The sequence below is a fragment of the Chelmon rostratus genome, chromosome 9, assembly GCF_017976325.1.
Source record: "Chelmon rostratus isolate fCheRos1 chromosome 9, fCheRos1.pri, whole genome shotgun sequence".
Classification (NCBI taxonomy): domain Eukaryota; kingdom Metazoa; phylum Chordata; class Actinopteri; order Chaetodontiformes; family Chaetodontidae; genus Chelmon; species Chelmon rostratus.
In genome coordinates this window covers 20053944-20080030 of record NC_055666.1, presented here as the reverse complement: position 1 = coordinate 20080030, position 26087 = coordinate 20053944, and the positions used below count along the sequence as shown (strand labels likewise).

Sequence of the window (26087 nt, the reverse complement as noted above, 5' to 3'; positions counted from 1 at the left end):
TGCCTATGTGTTGGTTTGCTCTATGTACGTATGTATATATGTACTCTGTGGAGCTAACCATTTAAGCGGTCACATCATGCATAAATCATATTTAATCACCGCTTTAATATGCAGTATGTGTGTTACGTATAATTTACAGTATGTTTATGTGAGTTTCAGTAAGTAATGTTACTTAGCAATCTAAGTAGTTTAATGTTACCGTAAATGAGATTCAGACAGCTGGAGGGAGACTGCTTTGGAATGTGATCTACTGTATAAGAAGGCATTAAGGACTGTAAGGAATCTGTATTGCGCTGAGGAAGGGACATCATCTGAGAATGGTTGCCTGTTGTGTGTGAAATTCAGAAGGCAAAACATATTAATAGGGGTGCCTAATTTGCTGAGAGAAACCAGACGTGTGGGGTGTATATTCGTGTTCTAAACTGATGAAGATAAATATGCTGATTCATGTTGATTTTAAATATTCTGCCTCTTGCTCAAGCTGTATTCTGTCCGAGCCTTAACCTCTGCCTCGGTGTTAACTGCCAACTGTGATGGTGGCCTTGGTTTACCTGGGAGATGACTGGCAGCTGTTGGACCGAGAATGAGGAGTGACACAGACAATTAAAGGGCTGGATTCAGCCTGGCCTGACCTTCTGATCAATGCACTCCTATTTAGAGCTGGCAGGCCAGAGAACAGCACTCTTTTTCCAGACTAATAAAGACGGCACAGAGAGCAGCTCCTGGGCTGAACTGCCAATACTTTTAACACCTCCATCGATTCTCATTACTGTTAATGGTTTCTTTGCTAGTGTGAGCCGGATGTTGAGGAGGGTGTGGGTGGGCATGGGTGTAGTCAGAGATTTGGCTAGAGGCAGAGTCATCATATTATGACCATGGTCAGTGAAATGGCTCAGACAGTGTCACTTTTCAGTGTGTTCTGCTGAGTCCTGCAATGCATTGTGTAAAATCAACCTGTGAATTTTTGCACTAATCTTCATTAGCCTTGCTCCAGACCTCTGAATTGCTCATTTGCTGTGTCAGTTGCCCATTGACAGTTGTGTCACATCTTACACATCTTTGTAGGCGAGGTTAAGAATGGGGACATCATCTTCTTAAATAGCTAGCTAGCTACCTTGTTACATTAATGAAAAATAGCAACTGAGAAAAGTTGTCAAATGTGGAGGAGATTGTTGAAGCTGTACAAGTTGTTTTCAGTCTGCATACAAAAATGACAACTTAAATCAACATTTCTTTGATCAATCTGAAAAATGTTAAATTAACTTTTCCCAGCAACCTGGCTAGAATCGCTACTGATTGGCTAGGACAAAACAAGATAATAAGCGCAGTTTCATATTTTTTTGTTGTACTGGCATTCTTGTAATTCCATCATCTTTTTGCCCCCTCTTCAATTGCAATGGTCGAATGCTTTTCTGACTGGAGTTTCTACTGCTGATCCCATTGAACCAGCTTCTAATAATCACTTAATGATTGTGGATGGAAAAAAGCATTCGTTCGCATTTCCTTTTTGTTTTGACGAAATTGGGTTAAAATTTGCTCTACATTCGGACATAAACCCATCTATTGTCAGGCTCCCTACCTATCAGCTGAGAACAAAAAATAACACCACAATAGCCTGTTTTCTCTCAGCAAACCAAGCACACCTACTCATTCCTTCATTCTAGTAGTTGCTGTGTATGTGTACTGAGTTTTTCAGATCCAGAGGGGTCCCTTTATCAACACAACATGCGTTCTTAACAGCCTGTAGGAATTTGATCCACATCTGAAGAAGCAGTTTTTATGTGTGTGTGACTGTTGTTGTGTGATTGTACAAAACACATCAACTCAAGCCACCACTTGGAGATGTAACCACTGTAATGGGGCACCAAGGAGAAAGATGAAAAATACATTGCGCTGTTTTTAATCCCCTGAAACAATCCACTTCCTGCTGGTGTGTAGCTGTTTGTGGTGCTGTTGTGCTCCCACTCTTATGCTGCAGTAAATAACTCTACATATTTTAGTGGCCTATAGAGCTGTTTGTTATATTCATTCTTTGGCTCTAATTAGTAAGCAGTCTGGATTGTAATGCTTCTTCTGGGGCGTATGATTCTTATTTTGCTTATCTCAGGACAATTCTCTACACAGTAGTCTGCTATGGGAGGCTGCCTATGAGTTTTTCTCCCCCACTCAAATGATCTGGGATTACAGAAACATTGTCTGCTCATCATTTTAGGGTTCAGTGCTGCATTAGAGGCCTTTACACTGACAATAGAACCATGGAAAAACAATGTAAAGGCTTGCCAAAGTGTGGGCATTTTGCCACAGGGTGCAGGTGAAATATGAATGAACAAGCTCAGGATAAAGGCTTGAAATGCCAAGACAGCAGTTTATGTCCTTGTTTTCCTCTGAGGTTTAATTGTACAGCTCAGGAAAGTTAATCCCGACAGGAATAACTTTCTGCTTCATCTCAACGCTGGCCAGGTAGACAGCAGATTGCTACAATGCTACAATGTCTGTGCTACAAGGTGTTAGATGTCATGTGTGCTTGCATGTATTTGATTTGCCAGCACAGTGTGTGTTATCTAGTGACCTAACATTGTGCTGTGTGACAAAAAGGGCCAAAACCAACTGTTTAGTGGGATCCCTTTGCAACAGGATGTCCCCGCTGAGCCAAAGCAGTGGGCTTATTGAAATGAGTGGAGAAGCTGGAGCTTTTGCAGCAGTGCTATTGTCAGCGTGGAAGCCGCCTTAGGCTGCATTTTAGCATCCAAACTGAAATGTACTATATCAAAATGGACTTTACAGTGAGTGCTTTAGTGCCATAGCTCTGCAGCTGACTGAGAGCCATAAAGGTAGAGACGAATTCAGGTTTGTTTTTTTTTTTTTAAACAGTGTGGCCTTCACTTTCCATGTTTGTGTTCTGCAGGCCCAAAGATGGAGCCAGACTTCTGCATCGTGCTGTTTGCCTGTGTGAGGTGGCCTGGTGCTTAAGAGAATCTGTTCCACAGCTGCAACAACACAGGTACGATCCACCACTGCCTTATGTTGTGTACATTTTTTATCAGCCTGTCTCTGAGGAGGTGTTCTTGCCATTAATTAAAATGTTCAGTTAAGCTAGCAATTCACCAATTAATAATCTTGCATTTTCAGTATTTCTTTCTCACCTTGCCTTTCTCTAGCTTTGAAAATTTCCATAATAATTTCCAAATTGAACAACTTTCTCAAACCTTTTATCTACAGTTGTTGATTAGCCTTGTGCCTTATAATTTAAGCAGGAAGCCAGCTGTGGGGGAAAGCAAAAACCTGTGCATGTGTTGAATGATCACTTGAGATTATTTCAGTCCTTTTGAATTTCTCGAGTGACTTTCTGCTGTGAAAGATGTTGTTGCTTGATTTTTGGTTATTGTTCAAAGGTGGCACTTGTACCTCTAAATTGTTGTTAGCCAAGAGTGCCTACACAGCCAGCTGTCATGTAGTTATTGTTTAACGTCTTTATGTTGTGTAAAAGATTTGAAGTCGAAAAGTCCTTCGCTAGAGAGCAGTACAAGGGGGTAAAACAGTGCTTAAAGTGCTTTGCTTGCAGGATATCTACTGTTCTTTGTTGTCCCAGAGGCTCAGGTGCTGCTTGCCTCTCAGGCTGTTAATACTGGAATCTGCCTTCAGATTCAGCAGCAGATAACAGCAGCAGTATCTCCTCTAATTGCCTGTTGCCTAAGAACTACTAACTACTGGAGATGTGGGCTGCATGTCAAATAGTTTTCCCCAGCTAGATTCTGTGCCTGCATTTGAGCACATGCACAAATTAGAGCAATGCTCATTTGAATATACTGAATTGAATTATATAGTGTGTTTTTCTGTCAATGGCATAATTATCTAACCTCTATTTTAATCTAGCAATTGAAGACATATCACCATAATATCTGTTATAATTTTAACCTAAAAAAATTGTCATTTGTTAATAAAAAACATTTGTTAATAAGAAACAACAAATACCAAATGTCAGTAATGCTCCATCCTAAGATATTTTGCTGATAATTCCTGAGCAGCTTGTGTGCTCGAGCAGCCCAACAGACTGGTTGCACACGCGCATATCCACAGAGAAAAACACACCTATAGCATTAGTTTTTTCTTTGGTCTGAATCTGCCAGAGGCCACCTGACAGCTATGGGGAAAGGGACTCGCCTTGCTGTCTGTTTTTGTCTTGTTCTGCGATTGGGTTGTAGTTTTGGCCTCTGTTAGACAACTGTTACACTTCAAATTATGTTGTAAGTGAGCGGACAGTGCAGTCCTATTTGCATTTTAAAATACAGCACAGTTTTCGCCCAGCCATCTAAGTCCATGCTGTGTGTGCATTCCAGTTGTGGTGCATCCAGTGGAGTCCATATGGATTGTATTTGCACATGGACTGCATCGGCTGTACTGCATGGGCTGCAGTTCAAATGTGGACCATATGACATTGGGATGGGTCATTATTAAAAAAAGTTAGTGAGATCTTCTGATTGTTTTTCTGTATTTACCTTTTTAAACTTTTAAAACTGCACTAACTTAGGCAGCAGTCAAACCCAGCATCCGTTTTTTTAATAGAAACACTTTCTTTTATTTGCCTTTTATTTTTTGTCAAATGTCTCCCTTTTTGAAGGTTAAAAGATTTTTCTGACCATGATCTGACAAACCAAGCAAAGTTTTGAAGGGAAAACGTTTTGGCAGCATTGCACAGTTAATGACTGTGCATCGAATGCCAATTCTCAACTCCCGCTCTAGTCCAAAACACACAGTCAAGCTCATTTGCAGAGGAGCTGGAGTCAACAACGCCCGTTGCTACCTGTTTCAAGCAGGACTCATTAGTATGAGTTGTTTCTCTCATTCATAATCATGCTGAGTGGGAACTTGACTATATTAAGCACTAAAATGAAGAGTGACAATTGTACTTAGCTGTAGTGTGATGTCTTGGTGGTTTGTAATGTGTCGTAATTACATTAGGTTTGCTTGAACAAAAACAGATGTATTGTTCTTCATAATCACAACTGACCCTTCTTGACATGGTCACTCATATCCTCTGTTTTTGTTATGAACCAACGTTCTTCTGGATCCTCTGTCTCTTGGTCTATGGGTCAGTCGAGTTGTCAGTCAAGCCGCTTATTTCTGCTCAGTCTGCCTTTACCAGAACTTTTGAGTGATTCATGTTGCCATATGTAAAGAAATTGGGATCCAATTTTAGCTGGTTGCTGTTTAAGTCCCCATTCTAATTTTACATATACTAGCTTTCCATTGGATACTCAGTAGACAGTATAATGCCCCAGTTTAATATCCAGTGTGGAAGCAAATGGGTCAAAGCTCCCACTTTTCACTGGGCACAGAAGAATGTCCGTCACTGCAGCTTTTGGGAAAAACTTTCAAGGTGGAAGATTGGATTAGAGCAGGGACTTACTTCACGCTGCTAGTTCTGCATCACAGCATGAATCCTTTTGTCACTGCACGATATGTCTTTAATTTCTGGTCATCCTGTCTCGAAGAACACCCACTAGAGCCAGCTGTAAGATGTGATAAGAGCTTTTTTCTGTTCTCTTCCATCCAAATCATATTCAACATACTGATGCTGTTGTCTTAGATTTTTGCTGAGAGCAGGTCGTTCAACTCAGCAAAGCAACTTGGCCACACGCACACACACACACACACATACATACACACTCACACACACACACACGCTTGCCAGAGAAATGTTCGTCAACCTCTCTCTGGTTATTACTGCTAACAGCTATTTGACATTTGAGAGCAACCCAGACACTGCTGTCTGTCTGAAATGGAGAGGATATTACCTGTTATTCAGTTACTAGTGCAGACATTTTACAGACCAGGACAAATCGCTGTCAATTTCCAATTTAACATAGTGATGGAGCCATTTTCTATTGAGTGCCATGTGCATTTTTTTCCTACTGCTGTTCTCCATCATCTGTCTGTTTTGCAAGTCTACACTTCAATACTCGACTGTAAGAGGGTGAAAGCGTGCATTAAGGTGTGTGGGGGATAAATTGTTGAGGTCCATTGCGCTGTACTCTGAATGTTGATATCTTTTTCAGTGAATCTGTAACAAAATAGCACCTCCTGTTTAAGAAAAGAGACCAACAGCTCCATTTTTAAACATTTTTGTCAAATTTGGAGCCACACTGAGTGCCTCAGGCTTTCATTAGGGATCCCCAACAGTGCGAAATACAGACACATAATTTCAATAAAATAGCTTCTCCTTCAGAGAATCAAAAATGTGTCTTGATAAACCTAAATTGTATATTATATTAATTAAATTTTCATTTGTTTAGGTCAGTTATTCATGCATTGTTTCAACATGCAATGAAGTGTACTTTGTCAATGATGGCATTTATTTTAATTTGTATCACCTCCTCCTGTTTTTAGAAACAGCAACTTTTCCTCAGAGTACATATTGTGTTAATGCAACTTGAGCTTTTCACTTTGATGTAATGAACATTTGTTTAAAGTAGCAGTGCTTGAAGAAAAAATTGTCAGATTAATATTTTGGGGTTTTTGACATATCAAACTACCGGAAACATTGAATGGGCATTTTTTTTTTCGCTTTTTTAAACTATTTTCAGACTTTTTATTGACTAAACAATGAAACCAAAAACTAAGCTAAATAATGGATAATGAAAATAATATTTAGTTTCAGCCTTTAAATATGTTACTACTCTGCCCCTCGTGGTATAGGCTTGCAGCTGACTGGAAAAGCCATCTGACATAAACAAGAATGGAGATGATAACCTGCATGGCCTGACAGACTTGTGGACTAACTGTCACTGATTCCTATAAGAGCTAAGATTTTTTTTTTTGGTTAGGATTTGGGAACATATTGTTCACCTCTCGTCCAAACCAGCATGTCATTCACAGCAGCAGGCTAATATTAGCACTCACCTTTGCTCCATGTGTCAGCTCTGTCTTTCTCACAGACTCTCATGTGATACAAACACACATGCAATAGACACACACACAAACTAACACACACAGAGTCAGTAAATTAGTTCCACTTAGCTCCACCTGTTTTCCAGGCTCAGTACGAAACTCTCTTTCACCTCTCTGCCTACAGAGAGCAGAACAGATGTGATCGCCAGCATACTCAGCACCCTTTCACACCAACTAATAGTCTCATTTTCATGACTGTCACTCAAGAACAACATATAAGCCTAATTAATGGAGTTGTCTCTATTTTAATTAAGCATAATACATCTTCGTCATTGAGCTTGAATTCCTATTTTAACCCATTTGCATCATCAGTAAAGGCTGCTGCCTATCCAGTGCCAATCTCTGTTTTCTTTAGATATATTGTAAATGCACAATATGGCAAGTGAGTGGGCAAAGTCAAACTGTCTAAAAAGCAGTTCAGTGAACACATCATGAGACTCTCTGATGTGTTTTTCTGTAGCCTTTTCTGTAGCAGCAGTTTTGTGATGGTGGTAGCTAATTACAATATCTTCGACTCATCACTGCCTCCAGCCTTTTGTATTTTCAACAAGAAGGCTGGGGTTTGGACATCTAGTAGGCTGAAATGGCTGTTGAAGCACCTACACACACTTCATCTCTCTCTTCCACACCGACACATTTGGATTCACATACAGTATCTGTGATTTTAGTTGCTCGAATCAGCATTTGTGACAATGAGCAACTCTCTACCAAATTTATGCTCACATCAAGGGAGCGTTTGTGGGGCTGAATAGGAATAGGAAGGAATGTGAGGACAGCTCCCCTTCAGTCAAAGAAACTCCTGACAAGTGGCTCTCTGCGTGTTTCCGAAGTAATGTGTTCCCACACATTGTTTTCAAGACTCAGGACCTCTTTGAAATTCAGTCACATTGAATGGAGAAGCCGTTTACTGTGACAATCACCCTTTCCGACATTTATTTAATGTGCTTTTACATGGTTGAGTTGGAGCTAACAGCTCAGCCGCTACCTGTGCTTCCATTTCTCGAGGCAATCAAAACAAGTGCGATTGTTGTCTCTGGGTCATCGCTCCTGCAAGTCAAAGGACATTTGCATTAAGTTGAACCTTACTCAGTTTCTTCAGGCCAGGCTGCTGGGAGACTAAGGGGTCTTGAATGGAGCTATTCAGAAGTTTTATTCACAATGAATGGCAGCCTGCACCTCTTTTTATAGTTCAAATGACAAGAAGCAAAAAAAAACCAAAAACAAAAAAACTGTCGCTCCCAAAATGTCAAACTATTCCTCGAAGGTTTTCTCTTAATCTAATATAATTTTGTCGATTTTAGTGTTTCCACCAAAAAAGCCACTTTATTTCAGAATGATGTTTGTCATGTTCTGTCTTAAGATTAAAAAATGTAATTATACGTTTATGCAAAATAAAAATACCTTTGGTGTGATATGGCAGCCTTTAGCAATAATGCAGCTCCAAAAAACATTTATGATGGCATCAAACTCCTGAGACACCAGATGCTTTTTATACACAAATTGAGACTAGTTACCTCCCAAGGTTAATTAAAGCATGTAGATCCAAAATCTCAAAAGTGTGCATTTGACTGTATCATGCAAATGTATCTGCAGTTATTCCCTTTTAAAGATTTTTTTTTTTTTTTTTTTTTTTTTTTGTTATTCATGTAGCAGAGGAGCACAATTTGTTCAGCATTTCCAACTTGTTTACTTCCACACACAATCTGCTAATTGTACTTTTCCTCTCTCCAATCACAATATCACAGATGTCACAGTCTGGCCTCTCACACCTAGCTGCGTAATTTGGGCGAGAATAAAATGTGTTAATGCTTGAAGTGAATTTGAATGTTCACGGCATTCGATATTTGTACCACTTCAAGTTGAGTAACACAAAAATAAACTGTCACTAGGGTTGTATGAACTGTGATAATGGGTCTGATATGTAATTTCTGAGTGATTCAAATTCTTTACTTTTATTGGATCTGTTAAACACAGTGACACATTAATTTCACTTGGTGACATGTTCATTACTGTGTGAAACGCTCACTGAAATTAAATATTGGTGCCACCAAATTACGCGAGCATGCCACTAATGGGGAAATGTCAGCCGCGGCAGGAGCGGAAAAAAAAAGAGCTCTTTGGGGGTTTTGTGTTTAAACAACTCATTGCCTGGTTTAATTGCAGTGTGGTTTACTGCAAAACTGTCAGGTTGCTACTTTTAGAATTTGGCAGAGTTTGCAGAGCAGATATGACTCAAAGCATATTTCAGTTCATGTACATGAACATGTACTCACAAGCCTTTAGCTAGATATGTGGCTGCTGGTCCTGTGTAGATTTCAGTTCATCTTGTGAAGTTTCTTCTTCTGCTTTTTTGATGTTTGACACCAACTTTGACAGCATCACAAATCAAACACTGACATGAGCATAATCAAAGGCTTTATTGCGGTCCTGTGCAGCATCTTCAGTATATAGGCCACGGTGTAATTGCCAGCTGGGAGGAGTATTTGTTTTTTAATGTCAAGTTGCTATCATGAAACTTGTCACAAGCGTCACATTTAATCAGATGCTTTCAAATCCATTTACTAATACGCACCATCTTAAAAAAGTTACAGCACTGATATACATTTGCTTTTATAAAACATGCGAAATTCAGGTCATGGTAAAACAGTAATTGCTTTGTGTTACCCGTAAGCATGGAGGAGAATCTCTGGTTGATGAAGGGGCATACAGTGGCAGAGGAGGACATTGTCATTAGTTCACTCCTCTGGGAAAGCCTTACAGGTGAAAAAAAGGCAGAAGGTCATCATAGTGGCTTTTTTCCCCCACACAGAGCTGCCTCCCCTGGGTCTCTGTTTCTCTGCTACTGGGCAGTCGTGGTGTAAATTATTGTCCTGGGTATAAATAGGCTGACAGTCTGGCATGGCCAGGTGGTCTAATCTGCCAGTTCAGTGTCCTGCTCCCTGCCTTGCAAGGTGGCGTGGCGGTTGTTTGTCCCCACATTAACATTGGCCTCAGTACCCACAGATGGGCTGGTTCTTGTATATTGATGAAAAGATGGCCTCAGAGCTACTTTTACACATGAGCGACACTTCATCTTTCATTAATTGGAAGGCATAATTTCAAACGTCTTACAGTGTGGCTCAAAAGAAAACTAGGTCTTGAGTATGAGCTAAAAAATAGAGCTGCAATGATGGATCAATTAGTTGATTAACTACTTTATACATTCATTGATGAAACACTTAAGCAATTTTTCAAGCTAAAATTGCACACATTTAATGGCTTTCTTGCATAATGGTTCTCCATTATTAAAAAAATAGCAGCTATTCTTTGTCTTGGCATTATAGTAAACTTAGTATATTTTGGCTTTGAACTGTTGGTCGGACAAAACAAGGCATTTCTCTCTCCCTGCTCTGCCCCCCTCCACACAAACACACAACCTGGACTATAACTCCCTGTTGCCCCCCCCCGTACTCTCACACACTCACACGTTAGCGTGCGTGTGCACACACACACACCCTGGACTCTGAAATGCTCCCCCCCTGCTGCGTTGCATTGTTTAGATTGTACAGTTTTTATTTATTTCTTTTTAATATATGTCTTGTCACAGAGGTTGAGAGAAACGCAATTTCGATTCTCTGTTTGTCTTGTACATATGGCAGAATTGACAATAAAGCTGACTTTGATTTGAAGAGTTCGCCAAACAACAAGTGATAAATTATGTGAGAAAATATTTTGCACATCAGGCGATTATGTCTGCAATGAGTGGTTGCAGCCCTCTCAAAAAACTAAAAATAATTCCATTATTAGGGCCTCTTTTGTTTCTTAGGACCACATTTGTTTTGATTCTCTTTCTCAAGGCAAATTCTGCTTGTCATTCATGTGAAATAAGTTGGAAGCAGGTACCCACTGTTTTCTTCTGTTTTTGTGCTGCTGTAAATTCTTATTTTAAGGAGAGAAACTGTTAGTGCATTCGATTATGCCTCATTGTATCCAATCTCTTGCCACCTGCAAACAGTATGGCTGCTGAATATTCAGCATAACAAGGTTTTCCCCCTGGTGACAGTTTTGGAGCAGCAGCAACAACAACCATCATTACTGTGTGGTTACAACAACCTGTCTGCCACAGTTTTTCAGTTTAGGACTTTTTTTGTGTGCGTGTACAGTGATCATTACATGCATTTTTTTCAAGCTTGACTACCCCTGCGCAGTTTTTATGGAGTTTCAACCCAGCGATTTCTTTTGTTTAGCCTCTGGTTTTAAACATGCTGAGGTGCTTGGCATGTAAAGCGCTTCTGTTTGAGCTAATAATGCTATAGCAGATATTTCTCTTTATCTGTGTAAACAGCACTTTGCTGAGAAATATTTTGTGTTTTTTGGTGGCCATCTCACTCCAACTTTTCCTCCCCATTCTACCTGGTCCCGATGTTGTCTGCCTCCATCTCCCCCGTCATCTCTTTCCCCCATCTTCAGTCGTTTCCCATCAGAGGTGCCAACATGTCACCAGCAGCGCTTAAGTCTAATAGCTATTGGGACATTTTCTCTGACACCTGCAGCAAACATGAAGCCTGCTGGGCTGCTGGGAGAACAGAGGGAGGTTTATCTGGGATGGCAGGCCTTGCCTCCATCACCATGCCAATAGAGACAGCAGCACAGAGCTTGGCGCTTCGCAGCCAGATAAGGCCCCCAGACAAAGAAGCACTGCAGCTAGACCCAACTCACTACAATGAAGGGGAGAAAACAAGATATATGACTAATAACCACTGACAGTTTGCTCCAGTTAAATACTTTACTTTTAGCCTCTGAGTTAGCAGTCTGTGTTGCCTGTATTGAGTTGGACCTCGTTTTGACCAAACATATATGGACCAGTAGACAGATCACGCAGTACATATCATCATGATGTGATTAAGCATGTGAAGGAGATGATTGAACTTACATTGCTCTGTCAGGCACCAAGGTCAAAAAGGCTGAAGACATAATCACCAGCTATTAATTATTATGATTAGCATTTTTTAGCATTTGCCACTTTGTGCAATTATGTAAATTACCCAGTCACCCTGGTGTTTTGTTCTGACATCTGATTAATGGCCACATTATTGTGTACGTGTAACATGGCTACAAAACATGCTTGAGAAACATGCGTCACAACAACAGTGTAGTTAATAGATGTTTTTTCATATTTCTTTGACTTTTTACTTCCAATTAGTGGGCGCAGTCACTTAAAAGAACATCTTCAAGTGTAACTGGTTTCTTAAACTGAATTTATAGTTCTGAAAATCCGACACCTTTCAGTTATTTTCTAAGGATGAGAGAGAGAGGATTTGAATTAACAACACGCCAACGTCAGACGCATTCATACCAGTCAGTTGCAAGTATAGAGAGATGTAGCTCATGTAGTTATTTTCAGGTGTAAAAACACATTTGGAGTCCTTTCCTATATGTAAAAAAAAATGTTAAGACAGTCTGACACTGCCCTGCGCTGCATTTAAAATCTTGAGGATGTACCACCAACACTTGATTAAAAAATAGGGAAATGCTCAAGTGTGTTTTCTTCGGACAGGCAAAAGATGGTGTGCAGACTAAAGTGTTCAATGCATATTGACACTTGCAAAGATTGCAGCCCATTATGGACAGAAGGAATCGAATCACCAGCTGCTCTCACTTATACCGAATAATTGCATACCTACAGTTATGTTGGCAGCACAGATCTTTAGTTCTTTTTTCCCACATTTGCAAGGAGCTTACATTAGCCAGTGCCTTCCCTAGATCATCTTTTTACAGTGTCCTTTGGCTGTGTAATGTGCCCTGCACCTTCCTCGTGGGATTCAGTCACAGCCAGAACTCTGGATTTGGAAATCTTTATTTGGCTAAATGTGGCAGGCAAACATGAATCACAGTGCCACAAGATGCCAGGACCATCCAGTCTGTCAACATGAATATAAAGAGTGGATTTATCTCCAAACACTCGGTTATGACCAGGAACAATGCAGGGTAGGCTAAGGTCTGCTTCCTTTTATGGCAGCACGGTGGCTCAGTAGTTAGCACTGTCGCCTCACAGCTGGAAGGTCCTGGGTTAGATTCCAAGTTTGCATGTTCTCCCTGTGCTTGTGTGGGTTTAGGTCTATTTTCCTGTCACTGCCCTTGACCAAGGTGCTAGCCTAAGACTGGAGTTGGTCCTGCACATTGGTGGGTTCCTATCCTTTCAGTGCAAATTTTCATACAAAAAAATCACACCTTTTCACTACAGAGCTTTTTCTTTTTTCATTGTTTATAGACTGCAAGTAACAGTGATCAATTTATGTATATGGCCATGAGCAAAATATTTTTTAGCTACGTAAACTGTTTTCTAGACTGGGTTAAACTTTCCTAAATAGAGCAAGCTTTGTATTAGTTTCTTGCTCTGAGATAGCGAATGGGTAATCCATTATAGGTAGTTATTGTATTACACAGAGGCTGGAACATAATTTTGGTCTATTACTTCTCCAGTGCCTAGGCATGAAAAGAACAAGCCATTCACTCAGATTCCTTGAAGGAAACTCATTTGGCATGGGTCACCTCATGTGACCAAAGTGTTTGCTAAAAGCAAAAAAGAGAAAATAAAATCATTCGGATGAATCTTCTTTTTTTTTTTTTTGCCTTTTTGTTATTTATTGTGTGTGTCGGCATAAGTGTTTGTGCTTGTCTGGCAAGAAATTAACTTTGTCACAGTGGCCCCAGACAATAGCAGGCAGGAATTGCTGAGCCTGATGTTGCTCTCTGGGAACAGTAAAGTCATTACGCTCCAGCAGACCACTTAATAGCTTCAGCTGATGCAGAGTTTGGAAATCCATCAGTCAATTGGGCCAGACAGATATGAACAGGCTTCTGAGTGCCAGTATACTTAGCATGTGAGGATACAGGTAGCAGGACAATGGAGCTAGTCTCATTATGAGCTCGAGTCATATACATACAACTAATTGCTACATGATATCAGCCAATAATAGTTTGATCAGGCATTACTTTGAGCATCACGACATAGCATTAGGATTGACAGAAGGTTGCTTAATTCTGTGTAGTGTGCTGTGGTATAAGACAACCAATGCAGCATCTCTGTACTGCTAATCTTTCCACTCAGAAACAGGTTTGAAACACTGTCCAAAGGTCAGAGTATGTACTAACAGAGGTCAGAAAAATTAGTTGACAAGTTTCCTGTCACACAACCGTGGTTGGTCGTCGTGCTTGTTTATATGATTATCCTCTTCAACAAAACAGCAATGCTCGTATATTGAAACAGCTTACGGCACAGGGACCTGCGTTTACATTTCACATCTGATTGTCGTCCTTTTGTGGCTCCAGAGGGAGCTGCAGGAACATTAATGGACTCCCTGAAGATATGGCCTCAAGTGATATCATTTGAGCCACTGTCGGTTTGGGCGGAAGACTGTGTGAAGTTTAAACATGGAAAAAAACATGGGGTTGTGGAGTTAGAAACACGGGAGCTTACCAGACCTCTGCAGCCAGCCCACTCCTCATCTCTGCTTGATGCTAGCTGCTCGAGGCAACATTAGCCACAACCTGCATGAAACAACGCACCTGAATCTCCGACTGAACTGTCTGAGGTCGAGTTGCATTGTGAATAATGTGGGGGCCAGAGTTTGACAAGTAAGAAGAATAAGTGGAATAAAAAAGGCAGCATCTCTGGTGTTCATCGATTTTTATCATTTAAAAAAAAAAAAAAAACAACAACCACTGTTCATCGTGAGTCAACAGTGTTCTCGGAGTGCAATGCTAAATCAGTGTAGTATTCTTTTAAAAGTTTCTTTGTGTGTGTGTGTATTGTACCAACTTTTGTATTTATGAACCGCCTGTTTCAAAAGCTTGAATCCACACCCCATACTATATGAAGGAGTGCCCAGCGAGGAAATTTCTCTGATTAAATCTCTACTGTGGTGCCTTGGCTCTCAGTAGGAGTCTCAATAAAATATGCTATCACTGAATGAGAAGATTTTTGCTGAAACAAATGAAATCATATGCAATTAAAAATTCCAACCTCGTACTTGTGTAATTCCCTCCATCTTGTCATCATGTGGACAGGAGGGCAGGCAGCCTGGCCCATTGTGTCAGTCTGTAAGGATTGCTTGTCAGTCAGCCAGACTCCTAGCAAACCTCAGTGTCAGCACTCTGATCTGACTGGTTAGGATTGCAGACACATTGCCACCAATTAAGTAAATGACCTTAGGTAGCTTAATCAGCCGCGATAATGGTGCTTGGCAATATGTGGGAATTGGTATTCACTGTGTTTCACGATTACAGTGTTCCTCCTTGGTTGACTGCTTTGGGGTGGCGGCGGATGAGCCGGGGAATTAAACCCTCATTCTGCCACCTCCCACCACACCAAATTCTATTCTCAAATTAAACACTTTAAAGTGTCTTTAAATATTTATCAGTTACTTTTTTGAAATCCACATGAACCACTCTTCACATGGGAATAATTTAGATCCACTGCACACCACTTATTTGAAAAGAAAATACATCACTTTTAAAGCTGGTTCGCCTGTTACTCCTGTTATTTCCTTCTTCCTAAGCAGTGGTGAAGAACGCTGGGAGCAAATGCCTGGAGTGGAGTATTCATTAAAACAAAAATATGACCAGAGTGTTGATTGCATACCAAATTAATCAGAGCATACAAGGCGAAATTGCTTCCTAAGTTACCATATGATTGGTTGCAGACAAGCGATGGAGCCTTTAAAAGTCTGGTTTTTTTTCAGGGCGTCTGGTGCAGTGCCCACTCCATGTAAAACGCATTAAACTACATTAAATCACTTTTAGCAAACGTGAACCTGTGGCGCTAAAACAGCAACATCTGTTTTAAATAATTATTCACTGTTCCAGCTCAGCTAAAAACACAAAAGCACAGAGTCCATCTACATGTTATCATGTTGTTCATTACCAAGCCTGTTTGTAATCAGTGCTTCACCTGTTTCTCCTCAGCTTTGCTCGGTATGCTTGGAGGGGTGAATCATGCCACCCTCGGTCAATCACGAGGACACTAATGATCAGAATGAATGTAGACATAGATGAAGACTGGTAGTGGCACTCACATCATGTAAAGAGTTTCCCAGGCAACGGCATATAGGTTGACTCTTGTTTCTTAGCAGCGCCGCACAGAGGCCACCACAAATGCTGATCATTTTTTTTACGAATGAATGGATATTTGGTGTATATTTATGTAGATAGATAGATACTTGATTCATCTCTAAAGAGAAATTTGCAGTTCCAGCACCTCAAAGGGTGGAAACACAAGGGCATGCAAAATAAGAACAAGAACTACTTTCAAATAAAGAACAACTTTCAAGTAAGTAGGAAAAAATAGTGAAATAAAAATATAGAACTAAGCTATCCAGGATAAACATCTGAACATATGGCTGTACAGGATAAACATCTGTAATACAGGAAAAACATCTGAGCAGTTCAATATGGGCACAGTAGTGCATTTGTGCAAGATAACAGTGTGCAACAGTTGTTTGTCCACAGTTGGGTCCAGCATATAGATGTGTGTGTGATAAAGTATGTATAATGTATATTTATATTTAGCATTAAAAATAAGATTTTTTTTTTTTTTAGTGGGGGGGTTCCTGTCAGCCATCCACCAGGCCAGTGCAATTATAGGGGAAACATTGCATTACTTATGCATACTTTGCTTCCAGGTATGGCTACATTTGGTGGAGAGAGTAATGACTGCAGCAGTAAATGGTGAAGAAGATGAGTTTTATTGTCAGCAGCTTTAAACAATCCAGCAATTTGTTGGCATGTTTGTGTGCCATTTCTATAATTATTTATTCTAATTGTCGCTGATCTCATCAGACTTCAGGTGTCAATCTACATTTAAACTGTGAGAGTGCTTCACAGAGGTTAAGAAAGCAGAATCTATTATGTAAGCAGAAATATTCAGTGTTCATGAAAGATTCAGTTGATGCAAAATTTCTCGAGCCTACTGGAATAACTTGACTCTTGAGACTTGGATGCTATTCATATGTTTTGCAAATGTTATCCCTGGTTTTTAAGTCCTGATTTAAAATGTAAAATTAGGTATCATATCTGTGTTGCCGGCTTGGTGTTTTTTATAAATTGTTATTGATGCCTGCTGTTAGCCTTGTCACAGCTTTATTGCAGTAGATTCAGACATTCTTTTGAAATGAGTGAATTCAAATGCTGAACCAGTTTCAACAGTGTATCTATTTGTCAATCAACAGAAAAGATTTGAAATTCATGTTTCATGGTTCATGTTTGTAAATGTTTGGATTTGCTTTTTTTCTCTGTTTGATATTGCAAATTGAATGTCTTCAGTGTTTGGACAGTGAGTTGGACAAAACAAGATGCTTGACAATCATCTCGGGCCCTGTGAACTTGTGACGGGTATTTTTCACTATGGTGACGTTTTCTAGACTGAATGATGAATTGATTCATCCTGAAAAATAATCAGCAGATTAATTAATGATGTAAATAATTGTAAGTTGCAGCCACAGTGAATTTCATGAAAGAGCATGCAGCCTTCTTTAAAAGCAGCCCAGTTCTTCCTGCATCTATGTTGGGGTTTAATTGTCAGTGTGCTGTGCAGTTTCTCTTTACTTCTAAGCAGCTCATACCTCTTATCAGTGGCAGCTTCGGTGTCGAGACAAGGTAATTAGCTGTTAAGAGAGGCGCCTGCATTGAGGAGCAGAACAGACTCATCTGTTTTTCAATCAAAGGCTGTGCACTCTGGTCAGGGCCTGGAGAGAACACAATGGACTAGCCAAATGAGTCATGCACTGAGAGAACAGATAGTATTACTTCATTATTACTATGAGTGACGGCCAAATTTGTGTTCTTTTAAGTTATGGCTCCTTACAAGATGAAATACATACACTTGAACACAAAGGACTTTGAATGTTCTCCCATCTCTTTATGTCTCTCTTTATTCTATATGCAGAGTGTGAACACATGGAGCGCTGCACACCCAGTCCATATGCTAGCACAGGTAGAAACAGAATCTGTGAGACAGCTGCACACTCAGCTTTAATTGCACGATAAGTAATTCAGGACACAGACAACCAAACCTATTTTAACCCCTTGACGCCTGAATTTATTTAGAATTGTATTAAAAAATTAATTCTTTCTGTGTTTGCTTTCAAATTGATCCTAAATTAAGAGGAGTTTGTTAATTTTACTGTAGCACATACAATAGATATAAATTTAGGTAGGTTCACTAACTAGAATAGGGTTCAAACAAACAGTATATGTCCACTTTCTTCAGTACTTAAATGCAGTAAAAACATTTTTTTTTGTGTATTCAGAATTAATTTATTTCATCAAAGCAGCCACAAAATTGGCTTACAACCATTACATTGTCACAACAATTAGAACAGGGGTTCTTTCACTTTGACCGGTCTGATGAGAAACCAGTGCTTGCAAAAGGTTCCTAGGTTTGTGTTGAATATGCACAAACCGGCGTTAGAGGAATGCATGCGCGATTCAGCTGCAGTGTGGATTAAGGGGTTAATGTTAATTCAGCAAAAGATGACAGAGGTAATAGAGTGAGAAAATGGTTAAATGGTTGTAGTACCATGTTATGTTTTGTACAGTGCAGAACAGATTCTACTGCCTGTGGTCATTGATTCACAGCATCCCACACACATTTATTGTAATACAAGGCAACACCCTCCTGAGGTCAATGATTGTTTTGGTTGCCTAAAACCATTTCAGTCATTGGCATCCTCGCTACAAAGAGCACCAGTGTGTATGAGGAGTTTTTCAGAGGTTTCCGAAATCCTTTAACAACTCAATTTCCAGTCGCGACTGGGAAAGAGGTGTCTGTAATCTGACTGTTTGGAATGTGATTCTCCTCAGATGAGCTGTCATTTTAATCTCATGGCACACCTCTGTTTATGAGTATTTTTTTACTTGTTATGAGTTAAATATTTTAGTACCCGTCTCGTAGGTCTAACCAAGACATCAGAGTTCAGGTTAAATGGGGGTGTCTGCCCTGTAGTAGCAGTATTGGCCTCCCTGTCTCATCCTTTCCCCTCTGTGCTTTAGCCCTGCTCTCCTACCTTTCTTCCCTGACTTAAGTACTTGTGACAGGGAGAGCTGAGCCCCATCTACAGCTTCACATGCAAGACTGCTTTTTCAACCCTTATTTACCAAAGGTTGGTTGGTTCAACACCTCTGCTCTTTTCCAGGAATACCCTGCTACACATTCACCCAGTTGCCCATTTTCAAACTAGGAATGAGCCATGTTTTTTAACAGAGGCTGTTGTTTTTCAGGATGGAGACAGTAGCTAATTATAGAGACCTTAAAAACAACACAGCATTCTTCCTTTTGATTACCATGCCGACTAGTCAGTTATTTACTCTTGATATTCTCACGAAGTTCCCTCTGTGTCATATTTGCCTAATTAACATAATAAACTAATGGCATGCACTTCTTTTAGATTTTTTTCCCAGAGGGAAGCCAATGCACACAGTAATACTTAAGCCACCTAAACACTTGTCTGTGCCTCTCCAGCTGATATTAAATCCTGTTTATTTTTCCTCTTTTTGAGTGGAATTCTGTGGGGTTTCTGGTTGTTTTGGCACCACCAAATGATATCCTGGGCTGCAGCTCACTGCGTCCGTGAGCGAGAGGAGAAAATGATTTCCCCAATCTCCTCATTGGCCATGAATGCAAAGACAGCACGTGTCTATAGCTGTTAAACAACACACACTGGCTCCCTGCCCACTCGTAAATTACGGAGCGAAAGCTTCTCCCAAGACTGCCGTTAGTGAAACATTTCAGTAAGTGAGGTTGTTTCCCATAACCAGCACCATGGCTGTCAGTTAACAGAGTTTTGCGGCTCAGAGGCCGGGAATGTGTTCACAAATTATGAAAAGCGGCTTGGCCAGGTTCATTAGTTTCTTTATTGCCAGCGTTTTGTTACACGTAGCGTGTTTCTTTTCACTGATAGACTCCATTCAGACATCAGGAGTCTAATGGTTCAGTGTTGCTGTTGTTACAGAATATAGCATTTATGGGAGCAGCGATTTGTTGCTATATCAATAGGTCGATGGACAGAAAAATAATTTTCATTTTTATTTTTTAAACAAAAATATAAACATTTGATGGTGAAATTTTGCTGCTTTTCATTATATGCCAGTAAATGTATTATCTTTGGGTTTTGGACTGTTGGTTAGATAAATCAGTAAACTGTGAAAGGCATGTTTTACTGTTTTATAGACCACATGATTAATTGAGAAGTAATCATCAGTTGCAGCCCTAATACTGCAATATCTGTTTTTTTGTAACATGCATATATGAAAACAACTTAAGGATAACGAGTACTCTATGATGGCCTCTTAGTCACTGAAGGCTCCAGAATGACTTCACTCTCGCTCGTATCCACAATCAGTGTTCACTTTTTATTGCGTAAAAAACTATCATCCCACCAGAGCTCTAGACCTTGTGTAAACTTTTCCATACACCTAAGTTGCAGTTTCATTTATTATTTGAGGATGTTCATGTTGTTATTTGAGTTACACATTTTATTGCTTTCCTCACACTCTGGGGCTTGTTTCCTGTCTTGGGGTGATAGAAAATAGTGCGGTGTTGGTCCTCTAGCTATGTCTGTTAACATTGTTGAAAATTGTTTTCCTGCTCAACATCAGAGTTTTCAGACTGGGCCATGTCTAAACGATGGAGTATGCACCCCACTTTTAACCAGTTTCTTTCTCTTTGATCGTTGTTCGGTGGAGAACATCTGAATGTCTCTCTCTGTCCTGCAGTTGCCCTCTCTTTGCTCTCTGGCTGTCCTGGACTTGGACTGTAAATCTTTTGAGCATTTTAACATTTTTTTTGTGATATGTGCAAAGTTAATCTATAACGTCGATACAAGTACACAAGTAACTTCTCAGTGGGTAGAAATGCTATACCAATGATTTATAGCACACATACTTCTTCTGTTGCACCGTTTTTATCACTCACTGCTGAATGGAGTGAATGTAAGTATTTTTTAAAATTGTTTACATAAACTGTTTCTGGATCAGTTCACTATCGGAATGAAATGATTTGAACATTTATGACAGAAAAAGATCTACGGCCGCATCTTCAAGAAATGCACCCACAGGGCACAGATGACTGCTTTACTGTTTCTCTGTATTTGTCTTTTGAATTTATTTATGACTGTTTTTGCAGAGTGGCCTCACATTGCAGCATCGTGGTGCTGTTTGTCTCTCCACCATGTTGTCTCCCTGTGTGTAGGAAAGCTTGACAGACTGTCATCTCATCAACATGTCAGCGGGGGCTCATTAACAAACAAATACTGAACCACATGATTGCATGGTTGTAATGGCGTGGGAAGAGCTATGGCTGTATTTTTAGTATATACTGTACAATTCTTATTGTATGCAGTTAGAAATATTGATTACATTGATTGTGGAGAATGCACAATTGTTGGAAGGATGACAGAAATAAGCACATGACTTTAAAGGTGACAATGCTTCTATCCAGTGAAGTTTCGTTTCCCACAGCTCACATGTGACATCATGCAACTGCAGAGGTTTTCTTTGTCTTGCAGTTAATCATATATGCATCCAACCTATTATATAAAACCGAACTACTCACTGAGAATCTATTCTCGACTGCTGATTGTAGAAAAATATTGAACCTGCATGTTTTTACTTATATTGTTCTCTCATCTTTTTAGTTTTAGCGACGCCAAGGATCTGTTTGTAATTAGCTTTGAACTTCTAGCCCTTCACGTACGATATGTTTTTGAAGCTTATACAAGTGCACAAAAGCTTTGAAAACTCTTTATTGCCTTTTATGCTCACTTGGTTGTGGAATTATAAATTATGGAATAAGATATTATGGAATTATAGAGGTTTATGGTTTAACCCCTCTGACTTTTGCTTGCAGCAGCAAAATATGCCGTGAGCACAATATATTAACAATGAAGATAATGGCATTGTTTAAAAAAACACAAGGTGCATTGTGCAGCTCACTTGTTGTTAGCAAGAAATGGAAAAAGGTTACAACTTAGCGTCTAGAGAAATATTTCAGAGGGATCAGTGGAGTGGATTTTAATCAGATGGTGCTTTACAAAAGGTTTATTGAAGATGCCAGGAATGAGCAAGACTGATGCTCAAAAGTAAGTACTGTACATTTTGATCGTTTTTTTCGTGGAACATATTTGGTTAGATGGATAACATTGATGAAGATAATTCATTTGTTGGTGGCGGCAGTAAAAATGCAAGAAAAGATGTGAAAGATGTTTTTCCAACACTAATCCTTGGGGCAAAGTGGCAAATATGGATTATGTTCTGAAAAATATCACAACTCACTTGAAATGTTACACAACTTAACTATTGAAAACAGAAACATGGGAGAGAAGATGCACATTTTGAACTAATTTCTGTGTGTGTATTTGTGTATGATGAAGTGACTGTGGCGGTCAGGTTGTGCTTTTCCCCCACACTCCATGTTGTCGACATATTTTTATGATTTCTAGACAAATGTAAACGCCTCCAAGCCTTCTTTTTGTTGCCCCTGTGTGGGAGATGAGGTACTTCATCACATAGATAAGAACAGTGGCTGAGGGACAGCTACAGGAAAGAAAAGGTACGCGAGAGCTGCTTGTGAAGTACCGATCAGTTCTTGTGAAGTTTGTATGATTAATCCAATGCTGCAAATTGTTGCAGAGGGCGATTTGGTTTGTGTCTGCCCGGGCTGCGGTTTCCCTGCTGTGGAGACAAAAGATGAATGGACCTATCGGGGCTATTATGGGGTATCTTCCTTCTCCATCACTATAGAGGCTGGTTGACTCAGATAATCTTCTCCTCACTGAGGGGATCCTCTAATCCCTGCTAGACACAGGTGTCTGGCCTTGTGCGCTCGTCAAGATGACTAATGCACTGAACTGTATGTGAAAATACATACATACTTACACAAGGCTAAACACACTGTTTGAATGATGAATATATGTAGGAGGAGATGCACAAGAAACATGTAATAGTTTTGAAGCCATAAAACTGACATTATTGCCCATTTGCTGTATTGATTTACCAGTTCAACAGCCATCAATAACAATCTTGCATACAATGCTGCTGAAATGTTTTTTTTGTCTACTAAGATATGAGTAGTCCATCTGGCTGATTGGTTGTGTTTTCTTCCTCATTTTGACAAACAATTCAAGCTGCATGTCCGCTATGAAGAAAATCATATTCTTTTATTGTAATAATGCCCCTGGTCTCACAGCAAGTGTGTCTACATAAAACTCCCCAGCTTTTGTGTTTACTCTGAAGCTTGCATATTGGTAAGTGTGCTGTTTTTCAGACTGATTTCAAAGGCCAGTGTGAAACTTTTCTCTTCCCAGCTTCTCTGCTTCATTCATAATCATTAGAGTACACATTTCCTCAAGTTAGCAACTCAAGCTTTTTCCTCCTTATAAAAGAGTATTTTAGAGCTAAGTGTGTGGAAATGAAAAATGTTGGTAATAACAAATATGATGGGGAATGTGGGTGCCTTAAGAGTGATGAATGGCATATGTTGGTGTGCCCATAAAGGACTTCCAGGATTTCCTCTCCACCCTCCTCGTTTTATTTTCCCAAATTAAAATAACTGTCATTATTCTTCCGAAGTTTAGGCTAATGCTATTCTGATGGTGAGTAAGTGGCCTAATTTTCTGTCCTCACAGTGAGAGTGTGTGCATTTTCTCATTGGCCTTGATTTTCATTTGTGGTTGCCATTACCGTGGTGAATAGTCTGCTCACATTTTCAGCTGTTCACTGGCTCTCTGTCTTACACCACCTGTAGGTCCAAATGTCTGTCAGTGCAAGGGCAGAACATACTTTTATCCATTGTTCTGATTCTGGTACAGTACTGTGCAGAAATGTCTACACGAACAATACAGTGGGACTGATTGTTTTTGCATTTGCTTGGCTGCTGTACATCATCTGGTACTTTAGTTTGTACTCATGAGTTTATACTCACCTGGTTGAGAGTTCGCACCATTGCCCAGGTGTGATTTCAACCTGTGGCCCTTTGCTTCATGTCATCCCCCACAATTAGTCACATATTATTGGGAATCATCTGTCATTGTTGTTTTAGATTTTTACAACAGTGGCCTTACAAGGCATTATGTGGAAAACAAAGGCTGCAGACCATGATGTGTTAAAAATGCATTCAGATGTGTTAAAAAGGGTTTTAGTTACGGGAACATGATGTTTTGTCCGTTTTTTAAATCTTATATAGTCCATTATGAAAATATTCATGCTTTGAGAACCCCTATCTGAATACCAGCCAGTGTTTTAATCATGTTTCTCTTTTTCCTAGCTCCACAAGCATTCTTTTATTCCAGTCTGCATTGTTTTCTGCATTGAAACCATGTGGCAAAAAGGAGCCAATTGTGCATTCACTCATAAACATCGCCTGTATTCCCAGGGCTAATCTAATGTTATCAGACTGTCTCTATTGAATCATATTAAGAGGTCACTGGAGGTCAGAAATGTTGATAAAGACATCTTACTCATGAATTTAATTATATTGCAGGGAAATACAACTAAAACTTAGGTGGAACTTTGGTCTGTATTCACCATAACAACATAACAACACAGTAACTGTAACAAACAGTTTTGTTGCTGTGTAGCAGCAGAACACAGGGTTGCCTTTGCTCAGGGGGCCAAGAAGGAGATGTGCCTTTGAACCTGTGTTTTACAGACTTCAAATACAACCCCGATTCCAAACAAGTCGGGGTGCTGTGTACAACATAAATAAAACCAGAATTCACTCATTTGCAAACTGTGTTTATCGACAACGGCTTTACAAAGTGTTCCCGAGCCCATGTAGTAACATCCTTTATGCAGTCATGTGTTTCACAAAGTGGTGAACCTCGCTCCTTACCCAGTTCCCAATACGTATAACCCTACCCAATCATGACACTGTTACATCACCTGTCACCAATCGTATTGTTGCCCTCGTCCCAACTTGTGCTGTGTTCTTGTTAGATTGTTTTCAACTGAGTGTATATCAAAATGCATTAGCAACTTATGACATTTTGTTTTGTTTATCTTTCACACAGTGTCCCACTTTTTTGGAACTGGGGTTGTGTGTTGGAGAAGTATGCTCATCTGATGCTGATAGAGATGCAAATTGCTGAGTTAATCACTGTGGCTGTGATTTTAAAAATGTGCTTATTAAAAAATTGATTTATGCGCCTTGTCACGATACAGGTAGTCCTAGTAAAAATACTTGTTTTTAGGTCTGGAGGCTTAATCTCCACTGAACTTTTCAGCTGCACCATCTACTGACAGGCCGCAATGCACACACTGAACACCTTTACTGCCAACAGCAAGAAAGGATGCAGGCCTTACCTGTTTTACCTTGTAATGTCTCATTTAAATAAACTGAGGCAATTCATTTAACTGATTTATAACTTTTTACTTTTAACTTTAGCTGTACCCAGATTGCCAAGAATATGGAAAGAGCAGGCTGCAGTACAACAGTTAGAAGAGCCTATTCGAATGTTCAGCCATGTCTCTTATGAATTGTGTTTATATACGTTACTGCTACTTGGCGTGTGTACTTTTTGAAGGAAACACAATACCACCCAGATCGTGTTTTTGTCAGCACAGTGACAAAATGTTCCTGTTGAATTCATCTGTAAAATGTTCCTTCCAACATCTAAGTTTTCTGAAGTTATAGAAGAAGTTACTGCCAGTTGAATAGTTCAAGGGAACGTCTTTGTTGATGTCCTCAGCTGATGCCGAGACCTTGCTGTTCAAGTCTTACTGCACACTGTAAGCTGCTCATCTATAAATGCATAGTAGCCTGAACAGATGCCATGAAGATGTTATTGTGTGTGCCAGGATCTTTTTGTGTGTGTCGTATTCAGTATGTGTCAACTTATCATGATAAGTGATAAAATCCTATCACTGCCTGACATATAAGGAAGAGAATAGCAGAACAGATGCACTACAATTCTCCTAAAGCTGCGAGATATGATGATGGATGGGTTTTACTTCATGTGACATGTACAGATGTGTGTGTCTTTTCTTTTTTCTTTTTTTTTTTTGGGGGGGGGGGGGGGGGGCACTGATAAAAGCCCTTGCATTTGCAGTATTACGAGCAGGCTTGACATTCCTGGAAAAAATACTGTACTAAGTTACTGCTTATG

General features: G+C 39.8%; 1 protein-coding gene across 2 annotated transcripts in view; it reads left to right on the top strand.

The window, feature by feature from the left end:
• The window catches only part of enox2 (ecto-NOX disulfide-thiol exchanger 2), a 171844-nt gene that overhangs the window by 10873 nt on the left and 134884 nt on the right, over positions 1-26087 (top strand). For both annotated transcript variants that reach the window (XM_041943807.1, XM_041943805.1), the window contains exon 2: positions 2906-3001. The gene's annotated coding sequence lies outside the window, so the exon portion shown is untranslated. The remainder of the gene's footprint in view (positions 1-2905; positions 3002-26087) is intronic.